The sequence below is a fragment of the Microcaecilia unicolor genome, chromosome 8, assembly GCF_901765095.1.
Source record: "Microcaecilia unicolor chromosome 8, aMicUni1.1, whole genome shotgun sequence".
NCBI classification, from domain to species: domain Eukaryota; kingdom Metazoa; phylum Chordata; class Amphibia; order Gymnophiona; family Siphonopidae; genus Microcaecilia; species Microcaecilia unicolor.
In genome coordinates, this window is record NC_044038.1 from 92,727,942 (window position 1) to 92,749,988 (window position 22,047).

A 22,047-nucleotide genomic window follows, 5' to 3' on the forward strand; every position below is an offset into this window, starting at 1 on the left:
ACATAGAATGGATAACAGCTGTAATATCCTATATAATAAAAGCACCTCCAATGTTCTGAAGCTGACTCCGTGTCACTGTGGCCGTGTACGGTTCATAAGTCTGTAGTTCATCGTTTCACTGGCTCTCACTGTCCTGCAACGTCACAAGACCGAGGAGCCAATCAACGATCTGAAACAAACGCCCAACCCGCCTGCCCGGACCGTCATTGCCACACAATTCTCCTCTGTCCCCTGCCCCCCCCCGCAGCCACCCAGCGACTCCACCCCTCCCCCCCCAGGCACCCACCGACTCTCCGTTGGAGCAGTCATTATGCCCTATATAAGACGCTGTCCATAACCCATGGGTTGGAAAAACTCCACTGTATGAATTCTTCAAGCCTCATTATTCTGTATAACCCTTCTCGCCTCCTCTCAGCGCAAAAGACATAATGAAGCCGGGGGGAACTGACTAGAATTAATTTAAAATACTATAGGATAGCAGCTCTAAGATATCCACATTAAATACCACTTCTGTGTACAGTAAGCAGAATCCACATTTTTATGTATAGTAACAAACTGATCAGGTGTCTCTCTGAACCAGGGGCGTATCTGGAATCCGGCGGTAGGGGGGGCCACAGCCAGAGAGGGGGGGCACATTTTTGCCTGCCTCCCTCCCCCCCCCCCGCCGCCTCTCTCCACCCCCTCCCCGCCGTCAACCCTCCCCCGCTGCTTACTTTTGCTGGCGCCGAGGTCCGACCCGCAATCTCCGTTTTTCGTCTTCCTCCGTGGCCATGCTTCCAGGAAGTAACGCTGCAGTGCTGATTCGTTGAATCCAGTTCGACGTCTGACGTCAGACGCCGAACTGGATTCAACGAATCAGCACTGCAGCGTTACTTCCTGGAAGCATGGCCACGGAGGAAGACGAAAAACGGAGATTGCGGGTCGGACCTCGGCGCCAGCAAAAGTAAGCAGAGGGGGGCCAGGGCGAAATCTGCGGGGCCCAGGCCCCTGTGGCCCCACGCAGATACGCCCCTGCTCTGAACATATGCATCTCACAATGTGGCTGCAATCTGGCAATGGGGAGCCAATAAAAAATGAACAGCTTCACTAAGCTCAGAACAGAACTTCTGATATTACAATATGGTGGTTATTTTAGAAGCTCTATTCTTGTTTTGGATGTCTGAAAACTACTACTATTACTATAAATCACTTCTATAGCGCTACCAGTCGTTTGGATGTCCATACTGCATTAACATCCAAATCCCAATTAAGTAAAGCCAGGATATGGATGTCTAACACTGCAGTACGTCCACTTGGCAAGGGGACATATCTCGCTGGAATAGGGAGGAGCTAAAGTATGGATGTCCAGCCCTGATCACAGAAGAGGAAGAGACACTCATATCTGAAAAGATAGACATTGTTATTTAAACCTGGTACGTGGCACATCCAGGTTACAGAAAGTTGCTCTCATTGAGCAATTGTCCACTGGAAGGATTAAGGCAACCTCATTAATCCACCAGTGGCTGCTATCCCCCTCCCTCCCCTCTGAATATAAAAATCGGCAAATGGATGCCAGGCTGTATGACAGCATGAGAATGAAAGAGACGGTTCAAAGTACATCAACAAACCAAAGTAAAAAAAAACAAAAAAAAAAACAAAACAGCAACCCACAAATGGACCTCCAGGAGGACAATGGAAAGTTCTTTATTAAGAAGACCCAACACGGGCCATGTTTTGGCGACTATATGTCTGCATCAGGGGTCTGGCAAAATACAGAAATCATAATGAATAAAACATATATAAAATAATATTCTAAAATCTATTAAAATGATCCCAAATTTATATAAATACTAGTAAAAAAGCCCCGTTTCTGATGCAAATGAAACGGGGGCTAGCAAGGTTTTCTTCTATGTGCATGTGGGAGTGTGTGTGTCCCTGGCCTCTGCCCTCTCTCCCTTCCCCTCTGCTCTCTGTCCCCTCCCCCCTCGGAGTAGAGTCCTTCAGTGTTAAGTTTCCTGCTGTGCTGTGTTTGTGTTACAGAGATAGTGAGGGCTTCTGCCCTCTCTCCCCTCCCCCCTCTGAGTCCTTCACTGTTACAGAGAGAGCGATTTGATTTCCTGCTTTGCTGTGTTTTCCTTCACTGTTTGTGTTACAGAGAGAGCGAGGGCGGGGCAGACACTCATGGGGAAACCGGATATCTCTCCCCCTTCACACTTCCGGCTGGAGGCTTCATTTAGAATGTTGGTGGTGCCTTTTACATATCTCTCTATATAAACGCACCACCAACATTCTGAAGCCTCACTTTTCCAACGTTCTAAATGTGAGGCGCCAGAGATCAATTTTTCATCCATGACTGTCTGCCCCGCCCACACGTCAAACGTGATGACCTCGTGGGCGGTGCAATGACACTCACAGACCGTGTCGCACGTCTGATTGGCTGAGTTGGGTGAAGCCAAGGATGACGTCGCCAGCACAGCTGCTCCACAAAAAACCAAGGAAAGGGGGAGGAGTAGGGAAACACGCTACTCCTCCCCCTGCCTAGGAATTCATGCAACTCAGCACCCCCCCTTCCGATACAAACACAAAACAAAACTCCCCCCCACAATGCATCTCATTTTACAACTACAGGCAACGCGCAAACACAAAGATCCGCCTCCTTTCCTTTCCAGGGTCACAGTTCAAATTCCTCAACTCCACCCATGGATCTCATTTCTCATCTACAGGCAACGCACGAGCACAAAGATCCGCCTCCTTTCCATCCCAGTGTCAGAGTTCAAATTCCTACAGCTCACCCACAACCCCCCTTCCGATACCACAACTACTACTTATCATTTCTACAACGCTACTACACGTACGCAGCGCTGTACACTTGAAACCCCTCCCCTATGCATCTCACTTTACATCTACAGGCAACGCACGAGAACGAACATCCGCCTCCTTTAAGTTATGACAGCAAGCAAGGAATCACCCTGACAGCAACAAATCACCCACTCCTTTTCCTAGCAACCAGGAAGAGATTTTGCAGCCAATCAGCGATGGTCTTATTGTTGGTGCTCCTGCGCTTGGGGCTGACTACTACTCTGTGCTCTGAAGAATTGTTTTCGCGAGGCAGGGTACAAATGACACAGCTTCCCCGTAGCAGATTGGGAAACGCTTAACATGATCCTAAAAGATGCAACTCCTCCTCCCCTCTTCCAACAGCAAGCAAACCAGCCAAGCAAGCTCGCTCCTGAAGTGTTAACGTTGATGTGGCAATAAAAGGGTTACGGGCTGCAGTCGCTGACATGGTACCATTGTGCTTCTGAGGGGGGACACGGGACAGAAAACACATATTTCTTTTACATTCAATGTGTATTTCCCATGTTAACATCAAAAATACTGAGGGTTTGGTTGGCTTTTTAGTTTTCCACTTCAAATTCACTTTGCTGCGGTTCTGCTTCCTTGAGAAGTACTGTGCATGGTAAAGCACTTTCAGCACTGCTTTTGCACTTAACCTGCAGTTCACAAAACAACATTTTTGAAAGCTTTCTTGCCTTTTACCATATGCTTACAAACATTTAATTACTTGAAAGGAGTATTGACAATTCTTTTCCAAGCATTTCATTTCTGAAATACCTCAGTCAGTAATCTCTTTTCTTCACACACACTCACTATCGGTCTCACACAGTCTGTCTCTCTGTCTTACTCACACAAACACTCTGTCACAGTGACCGCCCCTGTGGTCCACACACACACACACTCTCTCTCTGTATCTCTCTGTCACACAAACACACACACACACACACACACTCTTTCAATCCCTCTGTTTCACTCTCACACACACTCACTGTATGATTCACACAGTCTGTCTCTCTGTCTTACACACACTCACAGTCTCTATCACACACACACACTTTCAATCCCTCTGTCTCACTTTCACACACACTCACTGTATGATTCACACAGTCTGTCTCTCTGTCTTACACACACTCTCACTCACACAAACACTCTGTCACAATGACCGCCCCTGTGGTCCTGCACACACACTCTCTCACATCAGATGGAAGGAGAGCAAGGGAAGGAAGGGGTCATGGAACTCAGTTCCACACACACACTCTCTGTATCTCTCTGTCACACACACACACAGTCTCTATCACACACACACACTCTTTCAATCCCTCTGTATCACTCTCACACACACACACTCTCGGACTCACACAGTCTGTCTCTCTGTCTTACACACACTCTCACACACACAAACACTCTGTCAAAAAGGACCGCCCCTGTGGTCCTACATAGGGCCTCCTCCTTCCTCATTATATACCCTTCACTATTACTCCATCTCATTACAATACTTTAATATTAAATATTTGGTTAACAAAAAACAACTAATCAATATAACCTTGCTAGCGCCCGTTTCATTTGTGTCAGAAACGGGCCTTTTTTACTAGTAGACTAGTAAAAGAGGCCCGTTTCAGAGCAAATGAAACGGGCGCTAGCAAGGTTTTCGTCGGGAACCCCCCCCCCCTCCCTGGCCAACCCCTTCGTTGTTCTGCCATTGCTCCGCCCCCAACGTCATGACGTTTGACGCGAGGGTGGGGCCCGGAGCAATTTCCCACCTTCCCTGCCAACCTGTTCGTTGTTCTGCCCATTGCTCCGCCCTCGAGGATGGGGCCCGGAGCGATTTGGTGGCTTCACCACCACGAACCTTCGAACCTTTTTGAAGGAAGTCAGGGCTTGGCTTCACTGACGTCAGTGTCCTCAGAACATTGAGGGTGAGTTTTATTAAAGTAGATAATATATATATATATATATATATATATATATAGACACACACATATATATATATATACGCACACAATATATATATATATATATGTATATATATATATATATATATATATATATAGACACACACACATTATATACACACACACACATTATATACACATACACACACATTATATACACACACACACACATTATATATATATATATATATAAAAATACATATAAATGCATTCATTACATATATATATATACAGTGCACTCCATTTAAGTGCACCACTGATAAGTGCAAGATTCGCTTATATGCATGGTTTAAGACTGCTCCTCTGCAGGAAACACTCCGCATAAGCGCGCACGCATAGAATATGGAAGCCAATTGGCGCGTGACAACAGACATTTCAAATTTACTGCCTCTTTAACTGCCACAGGCAGAATAAGCGAAAGAATGTTGTTAGAGTGTACACCGGGGTCGTCATGGTGGCGGAACTGTAAGACTTTAACACTGGCTGAACGAATAGAAGTTCTTAAAAAATTAGAAAACAAAGTCAAGCATCTATTGCTAAAGAATATGGTGTCAATCCCAGTCAAATTTCACTTGTCTTGAAGCAGAAAGATCAGCTTCTGGAAGACTGGCAAAACAATAGAAATCCACAACGGAAACGAAAACGGGAGGGAAAAGCTGAGGAGGTAGAAGATGCTCTTTTTTGGTGGTTTTCTCGAGTCAGGAGCAGACAGTTTCCTGTCAGTGGTCCACTGATTATGGAGAAAGCTAACCAGCTAGCTGAAAGTCTTGGACTACACCATCCAAAGAGGTGTCATCCAAAGAATTGAATATATCTGCAGCACTACTTCATGGAACATGCTACAAAGATCTAATAAAAAAATTATTATTCGTTAACATACATTATAAAAACATTACAATCTTCTCTTAAAAATAAAATGTTCCCAACACTGAAGACAGTTATGAAGCATATAAACATACAGTTCATAAAAACACAGATAGATCCAACTCTGCATTCAATCCTGCTGAAGAAACAGTATCTAGCTCAAAGATAAATCGCTGTTCGTATCTCAGCAACAGTGTATTGACATTACCTCCACAGCAACCTAATTCAGCAGTCTTCAATACTGTAAATCTCAAATCAGAAAAGGTATGGGCCAGATCGATGCAATGCTGTACCAAATGTGCACTGGTATTACCCCTCCTACTGTTACTCCTGTGTTCTATAATCCTAGCCCTGACTTTTCTTACTGTCTTTCCTACATATATCAAATTGCATGTGAACAAAATGGCATATACTACCTTTTCGATGTTACAGATCTTACACAATAATGACGCTTCTTTGATAAGACAGAAGTCTAAATGGGTACCACTAGGTCTGACTGACCCTTTGATTTTAGCCTTACACCAATGTGTAATAAGAGAAGTATCACGTACTACTTTTTATTGTCTACTTGATAAACAGCCCATGGAAGATTTGAAAACAGAGATCAACTTTTGGGTCAATTTGGCTTTGATTCAAGTTTTCTGACACAAAAAGAAAAGGACTTCCTCACAATGGACCATCCGGTTTTACCTACAATATATATGGTACCAAACTACACAAGACTTTAAACAACCCACCAGGGTGGCCAATAGTGTCTGCAATTGGTTCTATTCTCAAAACTCTCTTGGCTTTTTGGACACTTTTTTGAGGCCATTCATTCAAGTTAAATCTTCCCTTGGGACTCCTCTCATGTAATTAACATACTGAACAAATCTGATGGGAATTTAACAGACATTGTTTTGGTTACCTTTGATTTGGAAGCTCTGTACACCAACATACCCCAGGAACAACCCTTGATATTATTACAGATGTTTTATAAGACAGGTCAGATGATTCTAAGATTCCAACTCTATCTATAGTACAGATGGCTAATAGCTGTGAAGGAAATTATTTTTGCTTCCAAGGATGATTCTACAAACAAATAAAGGGTACAGCCATGGGGGCAACGGTGGCCCCTGATAAGGCATCTTTTATGTGGCCTTGAGTACAAGTTTTTGGAGTTACATGATTCCAAACTTAAGCTATTTGTACTTTTACAGCAAGCATGTGGGTTTGAATACACTTCTAAACTTCAGAGAATGTTTCAAGATATTGGTGTACGCAAAGATTTTTAAACTGTTCATTCAAAACACCTGATCAACTCAGAGCAATTAGACTACTACATGGTCTCTCATTGTAAACTGATAGAATTACAGCAACTGGTTTAATATATAAATTTTTCCATTGATGTTGAATGTAATACATTTTTGAATAAAACTAAATTTGTCACCATTTGCTGAAGCACTGCTCACATTCTATATATCTGACTTAGCTCCTCAGTTCTATGGTAAGTTGTATTGTAGAAAAGCATTAGTATCATAGCTATGTTATTGAATGTGCTAATGAGTGCTTATTAGATATTTCACTGGTATTATGCCGACATCGTATTATATCTTTGTAATTTGAATTTCAGTGATGTAAATGTATTTTTCATCCTGTTCCTTGGTAGTCCTATTATTAGGTTCTAATCTGCTATTTTCAAGTTTACCTCATTTATTATATTTATGTTTATACTTGGTCATTTTAATATTGTTATGCTGTTAACAAAATTATAACATGTTAAACTGTACCTGCTGTACATCACCTTGGGTGAATCTCTTCATAAAGGCAGTTAATAAATCCCAGTAAATAAATTCAATTCCTTGAAGTCAGACATTGGAAGAGATATATTGATTATGTGCTGGTCCTATGGAAGGGCAGTATTAACATAGTAACATAGTAGATGACGGCAGAAAAAGACCTGCACGGTCCATCCAGTCTGCCCAACAAGATAAACTCATATGTGCTACTTTTTGTGTATACCTTACCTTGATTTGTATCTGTCATTTTCAGGGCACAGACCGTATAAGTCCGCCCAGCACTATCCCTGCCTCCCAACCACCGGCTCTGGCACAGACCGTATAAGTCTGCTCAGCACTATCCCCGCCTCCCAACCACCAGCCCCGCCTTCCACCACCGGCTCTGTCACCCAATCTTGGCTATACTTTGAAAGATTGATCGGATTCTATACCTGAATTCCCTTGATCAGAATTTGCAGTTCTCAATGAATTATGATTGGAATCAGATCCTCTTTCTCAATATGATTGTAAAGAAATTAAGCATATGGATTTTTCACAATTTACAGAAAACCTACAGATAAGAACCACTTCTTGCATTTTGAAAGTTTCCATGATAGAAGTCTCAAATAGAATTTACCCTAGTCACAATTTCTTTGTTTGAGAAGACTGTGCAGTGACTACAAAGAGTTCAATTGACAGGTGACACCATTGGCGAGAAGGTTTAAGCAGCGAGGATATCTGTCCAACTGTATTGGCAAGGGGGATAAAGAAAGCAATGGCAGCAAATAGTGATGATATGCTGTCTGTACAGTGGATCGACCACAACTGGACACTGTATGCAGTCTTAGATTTTTCCAATTTGGCTGGAGATATATGCAAAATCTTACTGAAGAACTAGCACATACTGGAAGGTCATAGGTGTTTTCAAAATAAAAAGGCTGACTGTAGCTTACAGACGTGATAGAAATATTAAAGAAACTGTGGCACCTTCTGTGCTCCCTGTTTACACACCAATGCTGACATCACAGTGGATCCTGTACCATGTGCCCCTCATATTTACACAAGTCTTTGTTCATCCATGTACAAATAAGGTTTATCTATTAAAATCTCTGTCCAACTGTAACACCGAAAAGGCAATATATGCCATTTGTGCCCATGTAATTTGATATATATATAGGCAAGACAGTAAAAAAAAAAAAAAAAAAGTAAAGACTAGGATGACAGAACACAACATTAGGAGGAGTAATACGGCTGCACCTTTAGTACAGAATTGCACTGATCTGGTCCATTCCTTTTCTGATTTGAGATTTACAATATTGAGAACGGCTGAATTAGGTTTGCGTGGAGGAAATGTCGATATACTAATGCTGAGATATAAACAGCGATTTATCTTTGAGTTAGATACTGTTTCTCCAGCAGGATTGAATGCAGAGTTGGATCTATCTGTGTTTTTTATGAATTGTATAAGTTTCGTAACTTGTCATTCAATGTTGAAACATTTTATTTTTAAGAGAATGTATATAGGCACTCCCTTCTTGCCTCTAAAAGGGGGGAACGAAACAGAAGAGACAAAAAAAAACCCTTCTGGCAAAGGCAAAACACTTTCGAGTTCAGTTTGTCTCTTTAATGCTAAAATTTATTAGAGTAAATAAATGGTTACAATAAAAACTTTTATCCTAGTCTTACAGAAAATTGAATTCTTATTTATGTTTCTTAACTTTCCCAAATCGCCTTTAATTTCCCCTTTGGATATGGTTAAAAAATATATGATTGATATTCTTGGAATGGATAAGGACTCACTGCCTCCCCTTACTCAGGCTTATTACATCAGGAGTGGTGGAGTGGTGGAAGAAAATCCCCCGATAGCAGGGGAAGGAATGGATCTTACTTCTTTCCTTGAAAGTTCATTGGAGATAATTACTCAGAGGTTGACTCTGCTTGTTACTTTGATGCTGGAGCCTGATAGGAATCGCGTATTAAGGCTTTCCTTGAGACACTTAGAAAATCTGTTTCTGGGCTCAAAAATTCGTATTTTTCCTGATCTCTCCAGGCCTACACAGATGAGACGGAGGGCCTTCTGGAACTCCGCCCTAGGGTGGTGGCACTGGGAGCAACTTTCATATTACGTTTTCCTTGTTATTGTAATGTAATGCTTGAGGGTAAACAGTTTCAATTTGTAGACCCAAAACAGTTAAAAGAATTTCTAGATGCTAGAGTGGAATTGAATGTTGTGTGCCCTCCCTAAATGCAGGCTGGGGTCTGATCCAGAGGTTGCAACCATTAGTTCGTAATTATTGCTATATGTTTTATTTTTAAATTCTAATTCTGGATTCCAAATTTCCTAAACTTGTGGACAGAAAGGCTGGTAATGATATTTCCTTTTATTTCTTTTTTGCCTTTTGTATAAATGTCAATTGCATACTCACGTATTGTGATGATATATTGAAATAAATGAATAAATTAAAAAAAAAATAATTGAATTCTTATTTATATCAGTCCAAATTTCAGTATAAGGAAAATAAAATCTCTCTCTCTCTCTGTATTTTCTTTAGAAGCTATCAGAATACTGAAGCTTAATTTTGCCCAATCACTTAATGCCTTATATTTTCCTCTCTTACTTATCTGGTATTCTTCAACTCTGACCTCTAAAGTCACCTTCACGTAATTCTGCTTCTTTGGTATTTTTCTCAGACATTCATCATTTGCCCTTTGTAACCTTTGTCCCTCGAATACTTATCACTCATACTTATCCTTCACTGAAAATATCCCTGTGTTATGTTCAGAGCCTGTTTGAAACAAACAGACACTTGTGAAAGTTTATGGCCCATTACTAGGGCTAAGCAAGCCTGTCTATGGTCAGTGAGAAAACCAAAACAAAAGCTAGCTAATTGCCCTACTAGATCAAAAATAAAAGAATGTTATATATACAAAGCTGACTGATCTGAAAAACCAAACAGCGCTATACAAGATTATTGACATGTTTTTATATTTGTGAACGAATAACAATTTATTAGATTTATTTTATTTTTTGTTTGTAGCATGCACCATGAAGTAATGTTGCAGAGAAATGTTTTGACTCCTTAATCAACTTGTTTTAATATAAAAGTCCATATATTGATACTGTTTTCTTCTTGCTTGAAACAATATATTGTAAGCCACACAGAACTGAATTAGAATTCGAATTATATGGGATATAAGCACCAATAAATAAATATTCATTCTTTGGATGACATCTCCTTTGGATGGTGGTATCTCATTAGTTTTTTTGTACCACAACAGAGGAAATAGTCTATTAGGCACCTTCTATTCTCAGATCACATCATATATGTTTTTTAATTTAGTACACCTTTTAATATTCAGTATAGCTATTTTGACTAGTGGACCGCTTTGGACTTTTAAAAACTTTTTTGATATTTTTTTTATTCATGCTGCACTCCTGTTTTGAACAGCTAGTTTATGAGTAATAATTTGGTTCCATCAAGAGTTAATGAGACACAGCGTTTGAGACACTGTAGAAGACCCTTTTTTCAAATATTATTTTAGTGAAGGATTGCACAGCTTTTAAATAATATGGTACTTTTAGTTATTAATATTTATGGTGATTAAACAGCGTTGTCAGCTGTTTAGGATGTGTATCCAGTGATGTCAAGGGACGTATCAGTTTTTACTTTTACTTAATGCAATAATGCGCATGTGCCGCTTTCTACTTTGGAGAGGGTTTTTTTATTTTTTGAGACAGCATTTTTCTGTGATGACAGAACTTTTATTACAAGTAAGGTTTTTTTTTTTTTTTAAATATCAGGTCCAATACGGTGATTAATGACATTATTTCAAATATGTAGCTTTTATGGTTTAACTTTTTTATTGATGTCACATCCATAACAGTTAAGCATCAATTACAATCACCAAAATGTTATCTCTAAAGTCAAAAGCAAAACCTTTGTTAAAGTAACATCAAACTTTTACATAGTCTTTTCATCCCTCCCTTTTCCCCCCACCCCCCAACCCACCCATCCTCCCTCCCTTTTACCCTCCCTATGATCTGTCTAAAGGCAGCAATGGAGTCTCCAGGTTCTCAATCATAGTTTAAGGATGAGGCTTCTTCCTCTTTGCGTGAGTTTAGCTATAAAGGGACTCCACGTCTTTAAAAAACGTGATTTCCGCTTAAAGGAACCCCTGGCCTCCTGCGCCTCCCAAGTCATCAGTTGATGTACCTGATTGCGCCAGTGCCAAAATTCAGGTCTATCTGGAACAGTCCATTTTTGCAAAATACATTTACGTGCTAGTAAACAAAGCTTTCTACACAGCAGGACTTCCTCCGCCCTTAGCCCCCTGAAAGAGCCAGGACAGTCCAACAACAACTGTTGAGGTGTGCCCTGTACCCCTCTCGACAGCATCAAGGAAAGAAGGCCACCACCCGTTTCCAAAAACATCTTATAATCCACATTCCCATAAACCATGGTATAGTGTATTATCAGCTAGATTACATTTCATACAGGTTGGCAAGCCAATTCCTCCCGCTCTAAATAATTGTACTTGTGAGAATATGCCCTGTGGATGATTCGATATGCACATTCTCTGTATCCCGCCCCACTAATTATTTGCGGAATACCTTTAAGGTGTGGTATAATATCCCAGGAGGCGAGATCACATCCCACATCTAGTTCCCATCTCCGTCTGAGCTGTGTTAAATCCCTGGCTGGTGCCAAGGACCATATTTTCTTCTGGAGGCCCGAGATTGAAGGAGCTTCCTCAGCGGCCTCCTCAAACAGTGACTGAATCTTCTCCCCCAATTTGTAATTCAGGGACGCCCTCTCTAAGGATTGTACATAGTGCTTCAATTGACAGTAGGCAAAAGTGTCTCCCCAGTCTAATGACTCATTAGGGATCAGCTGTTCCAGTGATCTAATCACTCCAGTCTGATCTACCACAACCCCCACATTATGAAGTCCCCGTCTCACCCAGTGTTGGAATACTGGGTTCTCATTTCCAGGTAAAAAGTGCGGATTCCCCTGTATAGTTAGCAATTCTGTCGCATGTGGGTCTCCACCTAATAATTTCCCCAAAAATCTCCAGGCCCCCTGTAAAGGTCCTAATAGTATCGAACCTCTCATTCTTTGTGGCAAAGAAGATCTATCCCCCTGCAATAGTGAAATCAATTGATAGGGACTAAATAGTGATTTCTCCAACTCTATAGGTGTGTGATAGTTTGATGAGAATACCCAGTCCCTCACATGTCGTAACAAACAAGCGAGATTATAATATTTAATATTAGGTAGGCCCAACCCACCTTGATTCCACCCTCCCATTGGCAGCTGCTGGCAAATTTTTGCTTTCTTATACGCCCAGCAAAACTTCGTTACCATGCGATAGAACACTCTAATATCCTTCATCAATAAGTGCAATGGCAGCGTTTGCATCACATAAAGCCACCTTGGCAAAATAACCATGTGAATTAAGCACAGTCGCCCCGATAGTGATAATGTCAGAGTTCTCCAGGCCTCCAGTTGCTGTTTGGTCTTAGCTATCAGCCGCTGAATATTTATACTGTAAATCCCCCTTATCCGGGCTGGTAGAAGGATACCTAAATAACGAAATGATTCCTCCACCCATCTTAGTTGGAATTGTCCCGGCCATGCTCTGCGAGCCTCAGCAGTAAGAGCCAACGCTTCAGACTTGTCATAATTTAATTTAAGGCCAGAATAGGACCCAAATTCTTTTAAATATCTCTAAAAGATACGTTAGCGTCTCCCAGGGCTTCATGAGTATGATTAACAGGTCGTCGGCAAATGCCGCCACCTTAAATTCCTGGTGCTCAAATTTAACTCCCTTAATTGCCGGGCATGTACATATGTCTCGGATCAGAGGATCCAGATATAGAGCAAAAGTAAAGGTGACAGTGGGCATCCCTGCCGGGTCCCTCAACAAATTTCAAACTCTTCTGAGTACAGCCCGTTCACCCACATCCTAGCTCGGGGCAACGTGTACAATGCTGAGATCGCCTTCTGAAACCAGCCCTGAAACCCATATTTGGCTAAAGTTGTGAATAAATAAGGCCACTCTACACGATCAAATGCCTTTTCGGCGTTCAAAACTAATCATTTATAGCGGACTCTTGAGTGGTTTCCAATCTCTCTAGTGAAGCCAATATGCTTCTCAGATTACGCGCCACTGAGCGCCCCTGAACAAACCCTACCTGTGCTTCTTGAATGATTCTCGGTAACACTCTACTCAGCCTGTTAGCTAAAATTTTGGCGAATAGTTTTACCTCTTGATTTAGGAGAGAGATTGGCCTATATGAAGTCACCAAAGTAGGATCTCTCTGTTGTTTAGGTAGCACTATAATCTGAGCTAGATTGAGATGCTCTGGTAGCCGGCCAACCTCCACCCATCTGTTAAATGCTTTCGCTATTGACGGAGCTATCGGATCCCCCAGCATCCTATAGAATTCTAATTTGAGACCATCTGGGCCTGGGGCTTTACCCAACTTACTATGTCCGATTGCCCAGCTCACCTCGTCATCAGTTATAGGGGCATTTAACATCTTACGATCTGCTTGCGTAATGCCAGGGAGGGCAATGTTTTCTAAGTATAGTTCCCCACCAAGACCACTCTCCGCCTCTGACTTATAGAGTTGCTTGAAATATTTTTGGAAGACATCACGTATCTCTCTATCAGTATGAAGCAGTTGCCCCTTATCATTCCTAATAGTTAGAATTTGTTTAGAAGTGTGCCTAGGAGCAATTAAACGAGCCAACATCTTGCCTCCCTTGTTCCCAAATTTATAAAGGTGAAATTTATAATACGTTTGGGATTTAACTGCACGTTCGTGTATTAATGAGTTCAAAGCGCATTGGGCCGCTACTATATCTTGTCGAACCCTTGGTATCGGGTTCACACTAAATTGTTTCTTCAAACCCAGCAATTGTTTTTCCAATCGAAGAATTTCCCTATCTCTAGCTCTCTTGTGGTGACTAACATAGTTTATTATGTCCCCTCTTAGAACGGCCTTTGCCGCTTCCCAGAAGAGTGTGGCATCTACATTTGGTGCTGCATTAAAATGTGAGTACTCACCCCATTTGGTTAACAAATATTCCCGAAAATGCTCATCCTTATAAAGGTAGCTAGGGAAAGACCACCCCCCTTTTGCCTCCTTCTGGCCCCCGCCATTCCATGTCATCCAGACAGCGGCATGATCAGAGATCACACAGGGACCAATCTCAACTTCCTCTATATCTGAAAAAGCCTCTCTAGAGGTCAACAAATAGTCAATCCTGGAAAAAGTATTGTGTGCTCTGGACTGATGTGTATATTCCCTATCAAGAGGGTGCAAAGTCCTCCATACATCAATAAGGTCTAATAATGAACACAAATCAGGCAATCCCTGGCCCAGTCGGAGGATTAGATTTATCTAAAGTGGGGTCCCCAAGCCGAGTTTAAAATCCCCTCCTAGCACCAAGGGGGTGGGTGCCACATTCGTTAGAATCGTCCTCAATTTCTTATAAAATTGGGAGGTCGAGCTGATTTGGGGCATAAATGCTACCGAGCCTCACCTGTTGCCTTGCCACTGTAGCTGTTCCAAAGACAAAGCGCCCCTCGGGGTCTTGCACTATGTTAGTAAGCCTGTGTAGCCACCCCCTTCGAATAAGTTTTGCCACACCGCCCTTTCGACCCTTGGCTGCTGAAGCATACATTCTCCCACCCACCACCTCGCAAGCTTAGCATGTTCTTGTCCAGACAGATCTGTTTCCTGGAGGAATACTATATCAGCTCTAATACGCTGTAAATACTGTAAAATTTTTGACCTTTTTATTGGGGAGTGTATACCCCCACGTTCCAGGTAACAATCTTAAGCATCCCTCTCACAGTGTTCAAGAGTATCAAGCCAGATGAATCTTTTATCTAACATGAGGAGCCAGCCCAGCCTCTGGCCCCTCTTCCACAAACCACTGATATGTCCCTCATGTCTCTTGTCACTCTTTAACTTCCAGTAATAGATCAAATTTTCCTTACTTCATCTTTACAGTCTAAACCCCAATCTACTCCTACTTCTTTCCATTCTTGCCCCGAAGTTAACTTCCTTATTATACCTTCCTTTACACTCCCACCCTCCCAATCCCATCCCCCCACCCAAATCCCCTCCAGAATCCCCCCTTTTCCCCCTCCTATCCCTATAAGATACAGGTCACTTCGACGCCCCTCCTCTACAACCTGATAGTCAACTAATCAAATTTCCCCCCCCCCCCCCCCCGTGCAACACCCCCCATCCACCAATCATCAGCCAATGACCCCCTTGCCATTATTACCAGAAATCGGGTCAGCCTCTACCAACCACTATTTTCACTCCCTTATTTTTCCATTTCATCCCATTCTGGGAACCAAAACATTGCGAACAACATTATTTACTCTAAACAGTGAACATAACAATAGTAACACATCATATTTCAAATGTACTTAATTTCTCTTACTGCTGCATTAGGACTTATAAGCAACCAGTCACTTGATATCAAGTGTTCCTGAATTGATAAGCTGTTTCAACTGGGAGCCAGAAAACTGCATGGAAGATGACTTTCTCTCTCTTGAAGCTCTGGTTGCTTCCCCAGCCACAGATCTTTTTCTGCAGCAGCAAACCCTCTCAAAATGTTGCTGTAGATGAATACACCAATCCACTGAGCTGCAACATATACAAATCTGCATTGTTTCACTGTCGCTTCACCAAAAGTTTGACTACTAATTATAGGCATCCATTTAAGCTTAACATCTCTTTTCAGCTTGCTCTAGGTAATTCCAAATCTTTTATAAAGCACGGGCCTCTTCTGCTGTAGTGTAAACTTTGTCTCCGACTTGTGCACTATGCGCAGCTTCGCTGGATATAATAAAGCAAACGGAATTTTGTGCTGCACTAGTTCAGAACACACAGGTGAGAACTGCTTTCTCCTGGCCGCGACTCCGGCTGAGTAATCTTGAAAGCAAAGTATTTTCTGGTTTCCAACGCGCAGTTCTCTCCCGCCTCTCAGCGCCTGCAGAATAGCCGTTATATGTGCAAAATTGAGAACACGACAAATAATCACCCTTGGTCTTGTTGCATTTGTTTGTTTTGGTCCCAGCCGATGTGCCCTCTCGATTTTTAAAGGGCCTAGCTCCTGCGGGAGGTCCAATTCCTTGGTGAGCCAACTTTCCAAATAACTTCTCAAATACCGTTCTCCTCGATCTTCTGCTACGCCCACAAGCGAAGATTGTTGCGTCTCGACCTGTTCTCGAGATCTTCAATTTTGTCAGCGTATTGGGATAATTGTTTTTCCATCTCGCTATGGCTAGCCTCCATTTTAGCGACGCGGTCTTCTATATCGCTTGTCCGCTGTTGGTAGGACGCCATGTCTTCCTTAATTTGCGTGACATTATTATGCAGTGATTCCAGCTTCGACTCCAGCGAACCCAGCTTGTTCTCTAATATTGTTTCCAGCGCATTAGTAACCTCCCCAACTATTTCAGCTGTCCACATCGAGCTGACCTGGGAGGAAGACGGACTAGCCGGGGCCGCCATCTTGTCATCTGTCGGCCGGGTTTTCTCTTTGTCTTTTCTAAGTGATTTCGTCGCCACTGAGTCTCGCCGCCGGGTCTGGCTGGTCTTAAAGCTTCCCTCCAGGTTATTCTGGTGGAATGGGTCGGAGGTCGCACGAATTTCTGCTGTTTATCCGCAAGGTTCTCGAGGAGTTGGCAGGAGCGAGGTAACTAACGTCCACTCCTGTGCATAGCGTCACGTGACCCCCCTCAAATATGTAGCTTTTAAATCTGATTACTCATTTCGGGTTTTTTTCTAGTGCACATATTGATAATTTGACTGAGATAGTATTGTTATGCTAAGCTAACATAGAACAATGTTGAGGGGATTATTTTACTTGAATGTGAATTGTCTTTCTTTATTTCTGATGTTCACTGTCATGGAACGCTGCATGTCAGTAGTTTGTGGTTTTATCCATGGATAACATGGCTTTATTCTCTGGTCAAAATCATATTAATCTTGGTTTATCACTTATTTTACAATGCACCCTTTATAAGTTTATCTTATTACGTTTCATGGCATTGTTGGTACACTGTTTTTAGATATTTTGATTTGCATGACTGATTGCACCTTAGCCACATGAGATTTATTTAGTTTGACTAGAGTCATTGATATTTCCCTATCATGCCCATGAGTCCATGATATTCAAAGCTGAGCTTGATTTCGTTGGTGATTTCTGTCAAATCACGTTTATAAGGAATGTATATTGTGACATCGTATGCATAGATGAAAGGGTTAAGGCCTTGGTTGGATAAGGATTTGGCTAGTGGAGTCATCATTAGGTTGAAAAGGATTGGTGATAGTGGTGATCCTTGAGGTACTCCGCATTCTGCTTTCCACGGTGGTATGTTTGAGCTTGATTTCACTTGATATGTTCTAGTGGTTAGGAAACCCTTGATCCAACTACGTATGTGTCCGCCAATCCCGAAGTAATCTAGGAGTCTTAGTAGTATTTTATGGTTTACCATGTCGAACGCACTGGGCATGTCGAATTGGAGAAGTATGCTTTTGCCTGTTGCTATTTCCTGCTTGAATTTGGCTAGGAGGGTAATTAGTACTGTTTCAGTGCTATGGAGGGGGCAAAATCCTGATTGTGATTCATGTAATATTGTGAATTTGTTTATATAATCAGTAAGTTGTTTGGTTACCATGCTTTCCATCAGTTTGACCACCAGTGGGATTGATGCTACTGGGTGGTAGTTAGTGATTTCGTTTTATCTTTTCTTGGGATCTTTTGGTATTGGGGTAAGTAGGATGTTGCCATTTTCCTTAGGGAAGAGACCTTGTTGAAGCATGTTGTTTCAGTGGGATGCAAGGTCTGCTATGAAGCGGTGGGGGGCGGATTTTATTAGGTAGCTGGGAAAGGTATTCAATTTACAGTGAGAGTTGGAGAACCTATCAATCGCCTGGGTGACTGTTTCCGCGGTGAGGAGAGCGAAGTTTGACCAGGTTCGGTCCGCTGGGTATTCACCAGGGGTTGGGTTTCATCAAGCCAGTGATGAAATTTTCGATATCGGTGTTGTCCTGAGGTACCGTGTTACATAGGTTTGCAATTTTTTCATTGAAGTATTTAGCAAGGTTTTCTGCAGATGTGATGTCTGTATTGGTTGTGGTGACCAAGGTGATGTCTAGTAGCTTGTTCATCAGTTGGTATAATTTCTTCGCGTCCTTGTAATCTGGCCCTATTTTAGTTTTATAGTATGACCTTTTGGTCTGTCTTATTGTATTTTCTTTGTATTTGTTTCCATGCATTGAGTGTGTGTTCGTCTTTTATTTTTTTCCAAGCTTGTTCGAGTTTCCTGGATTGTGTTTATCTTTTTCAGCTCTTCGTTGAACCATGGTATAGAGTTATGAGAGGAGTAGCCTAGTGGTTAGTGCAGTGGACTTTGATCCTGGGGAACTGAGTTCGATTCCCACTGCAGCTCCTTGTGACTCTGGGCAAGTCACTTAACCCTCCATTGCCCCTGGTACAAATTAAGTACCCGAATATATGTAAACCGTTTTGAATGTAGTTGCAAAAACCTCAAAAAGGCTGTATATCAAGTCCCATTTCCCTTTCCCTACATGAGGTTCTTGTTTGTAAGGGTGCTATTTCATCCAGTATGCTTCTGCATCTTTATCCATTCTGAGAGGTAGTATATAGAGTCCATTTGTGCTGTCCATTCGTTTTGTATATCTGTAGCCAGAATGTTTCCGAGTCTATTGGCCTCTTGTGCTGTAGGTTGTGTGTTCTTGTATATGGTGTGAACCCTTTTTCCGCCATTTAGGGATAGGTTTAGTTTGTAGTGGTCGGTCTCTGGTGTTTCTGTCCATTTAATTTGTTATTATTAGGTTCTGGTCTGTGGACAGGTTGTGTGAGATGAGGTTGAGTGTGTGCCCTTTGACATGGGTTGCTTGCATGTGTGGCCATTTAAGATCATATGAGTGGAAGAACTCCTTGCATTCTCGTGCATTGGTAGAATTTGGGTCTTCTAGGTGGAGGTTAATGTCTCCTAATACTAGTATATTGGAGTTGGTTACACAAGTGTTTGAAATGAAGTCCATGAAGTTGGTCTGGCCTTCGTTCCAATTACTTGGAGGTCTGTAAAACAAGACACAATTCACATGATCGCGTAGGGTTTTGTTGTGGATTCTGATTGAGGCAATTTCAAGTTGAGGTGTTATAGACTCGGCAGTGGTTTCGGTGGTAAAGTGGGACCGATAGATTAGTGCTACGCCTCAGCCTCTCTTTTCTTTTCTGGTCCAGTGTGTGATTTTGTATCCTGGAGGGCACAGATTATAGGGGGTCCTTTTGGTCACGGATCCAAGTTTCAGTGAGGAAGAGTAGGTTGAGGTTTTCTGACATGATCCAGTCTGTTAGTATTGCTGTTTTATTTACAGTGGATCTGGCGTTGACGTAGCCCACTTGGATCGTTTGGAATGAGTCTTCTGTATTTGGTATTAAGTGGACTTTTGTTAGTTGTCGTTTCTTTGTTGAGGTGAGTTTGTTTGGGCCCTTCTTTCCCTTCTGTTGTAGTTGTTCCCATATAAGTGTTCTTCCTTTGTTTAGGTTGTTAACAGTTTGGTGAGATGTGGTGTATTTGATCAATCTATGATGATTGTGTAGTATGGGTATGATGTTGTTTTCTGCAAGTGGGGTGGTTAGTGTTAAGTGGATCAGTGTTAGGGAGTAGATTATTAGGAGTAGTTTGAGGGTATTCATTATGGTATATATTTCCTGTAGTTTCTACTATGATTGTTTTAATAGCTATGAGCATTTATATGGGTTTTGTAAGTTCTTATGAAGTATGATCATTTATACATCTATGGGAATTAAATTCGTTTGATTTGGGAATTTACTGGATATGTAATATTATAATACAGTGTGTGTATATATACATATTTCTTTGGATTAATTTTAATGGATTTTAGATTATTTTATAAATGTTTTAGCCGTTATGATTTCTTTCTGTATTTTGCCATACCCCTGATACAGGCGCATAGTTACTAAAACACAGCCCATGTTGGGTATTCTTAATAAAGAACTTTCCATTGTCCTGCTCCTGGAGACCCATTTGTGCATTTTTTTTTTCTTTTTTATTACTCTGACAGCACAGACATTTTTAAAAGAGCAGCATGTAAATCTGAAAAGCCTAATGCTTAGTGCAGTGGACTCAGAAGCAAAGGAAACCAGATTCAAATCCCACATCAGCTCTAATTTTTTAAAAATGTGAATCCTCCAGTGACAGAAAAGTACCTATTGTACCTGAATGACACCTGTAAGCCTGAAAGCAATTGAAGTGGTTAGGAGTGGCCTAGTGGTTAGGGTGGTGGACTTTGGTCCTGAAGAACTGAGTTCGATTCCTGGCACAGGCAGCTCCTTGTCACTCTGGGCAAGTCACTTAACCCTCCATTGCCTGCCGCATTGAGCCTGCCATGAGTGGGAAAGCGCGGGGTACAAATGTAACTAAAATAAAAAAATAAATAAAATACATTCAGGTACAGTAGGTATTTTTCTGTTCCTAGAGGGTTCATTGTTGGGTCCCCTGATTCTCAACCCACTGCTCTAACCATTAGGCTACCCCTCTGCTCTGCATAGACACCTGTGTGGCTATTTTATAAGATGGATGTTCCTATGCTGTCACATAGATGTCCATGTCCGTTATTTTCCCATTCATAATTTAGACATTTCAGTTTATAAAATGGATGTTCATAGCACATGGACATCCATCTCATGTATATTTTAGAATAGGCTGTACCCTCAGTTCATCAGGTAAATCGTTCTTATGTGTACCCTTCTCCTCCACAGCCAACTCCAGACTCTGTTCCTTTTATGTTGCTGCACTGTATGCCTGGAATAGACATCCTGAGAAGGTATAACAAGCTCCATCTCTGGCTATATTCAAACCTAGGATAAAAGCCCACCTTTTTGAAGCTGTTTTTAACTCCTATTCACATGTTCAGTATCCATGTCTATTCTAATCATTCCTACAATAAGTAAATCCCTAATCCCTTATTTGTCGTTTGTCAGTCTTGAATACATTGTAAGCTCAGTTGAGCAGGGATTGTTTCATATGTGTTCAGTGTACAGCACTGCATATGTCTAGCAGTGCTATAGAAATAAGAAGTAGTAGCAGTAAGATATATGCAAGATGGACGTCCATATTCTGAGTTGGATGCCCTTTCTAAAATGCTGCTTTTTCTGCCCCCCATTACATAGGGCAGCTTGTGCTGCCTGTGTGTAGCAGATTGTGTGTCTGTATATTTATTAAGCTGTGTATAATGGACCGGATCCCTGCATGTCTGTGGTCCTCTGTGATTAGCCTTTATGAAGATTGGTGTTCTGTTCTCAGTGCCTTTTGGAACTTTGTTGTTACTGCCTGCTTCTGGGTATGCGGGGAGAATTCCTCCCCCCTTCTGTCATGGAATGCCTAACACCCACCTGGGGGGTTATCCCTGCAGCCACCTAAAGGGTCTGTCCCAGCACTGCTCAAGCCCACTACCACCTGTGAACGTGCTCTACTCTGGTGTACCCTTCCTACCACCTGCTGGGTTACGCTTGCCTCTGGGCAAGCCTCCCACCCACAAGATATTTCCCCTGTGGTTTCCAAGGACA

The 22,047-nt window shown here is 41.9% G+C and overlaps 1 protein-coding gene across 2 annotated transcripts in view; it reads right to left on the reverse strand.

The window, feature by feature from the left end:
- Positions 1 to 22,047, reverse strand: part of U2AF1L4 (U2 small nuclear RNA auxiliary factor 1 like 4) — a 131,810-nt gene that overhangs the window by 15,229 nt on the left and 94,534 nt on the right. The window lies entirely within an intron of this gene.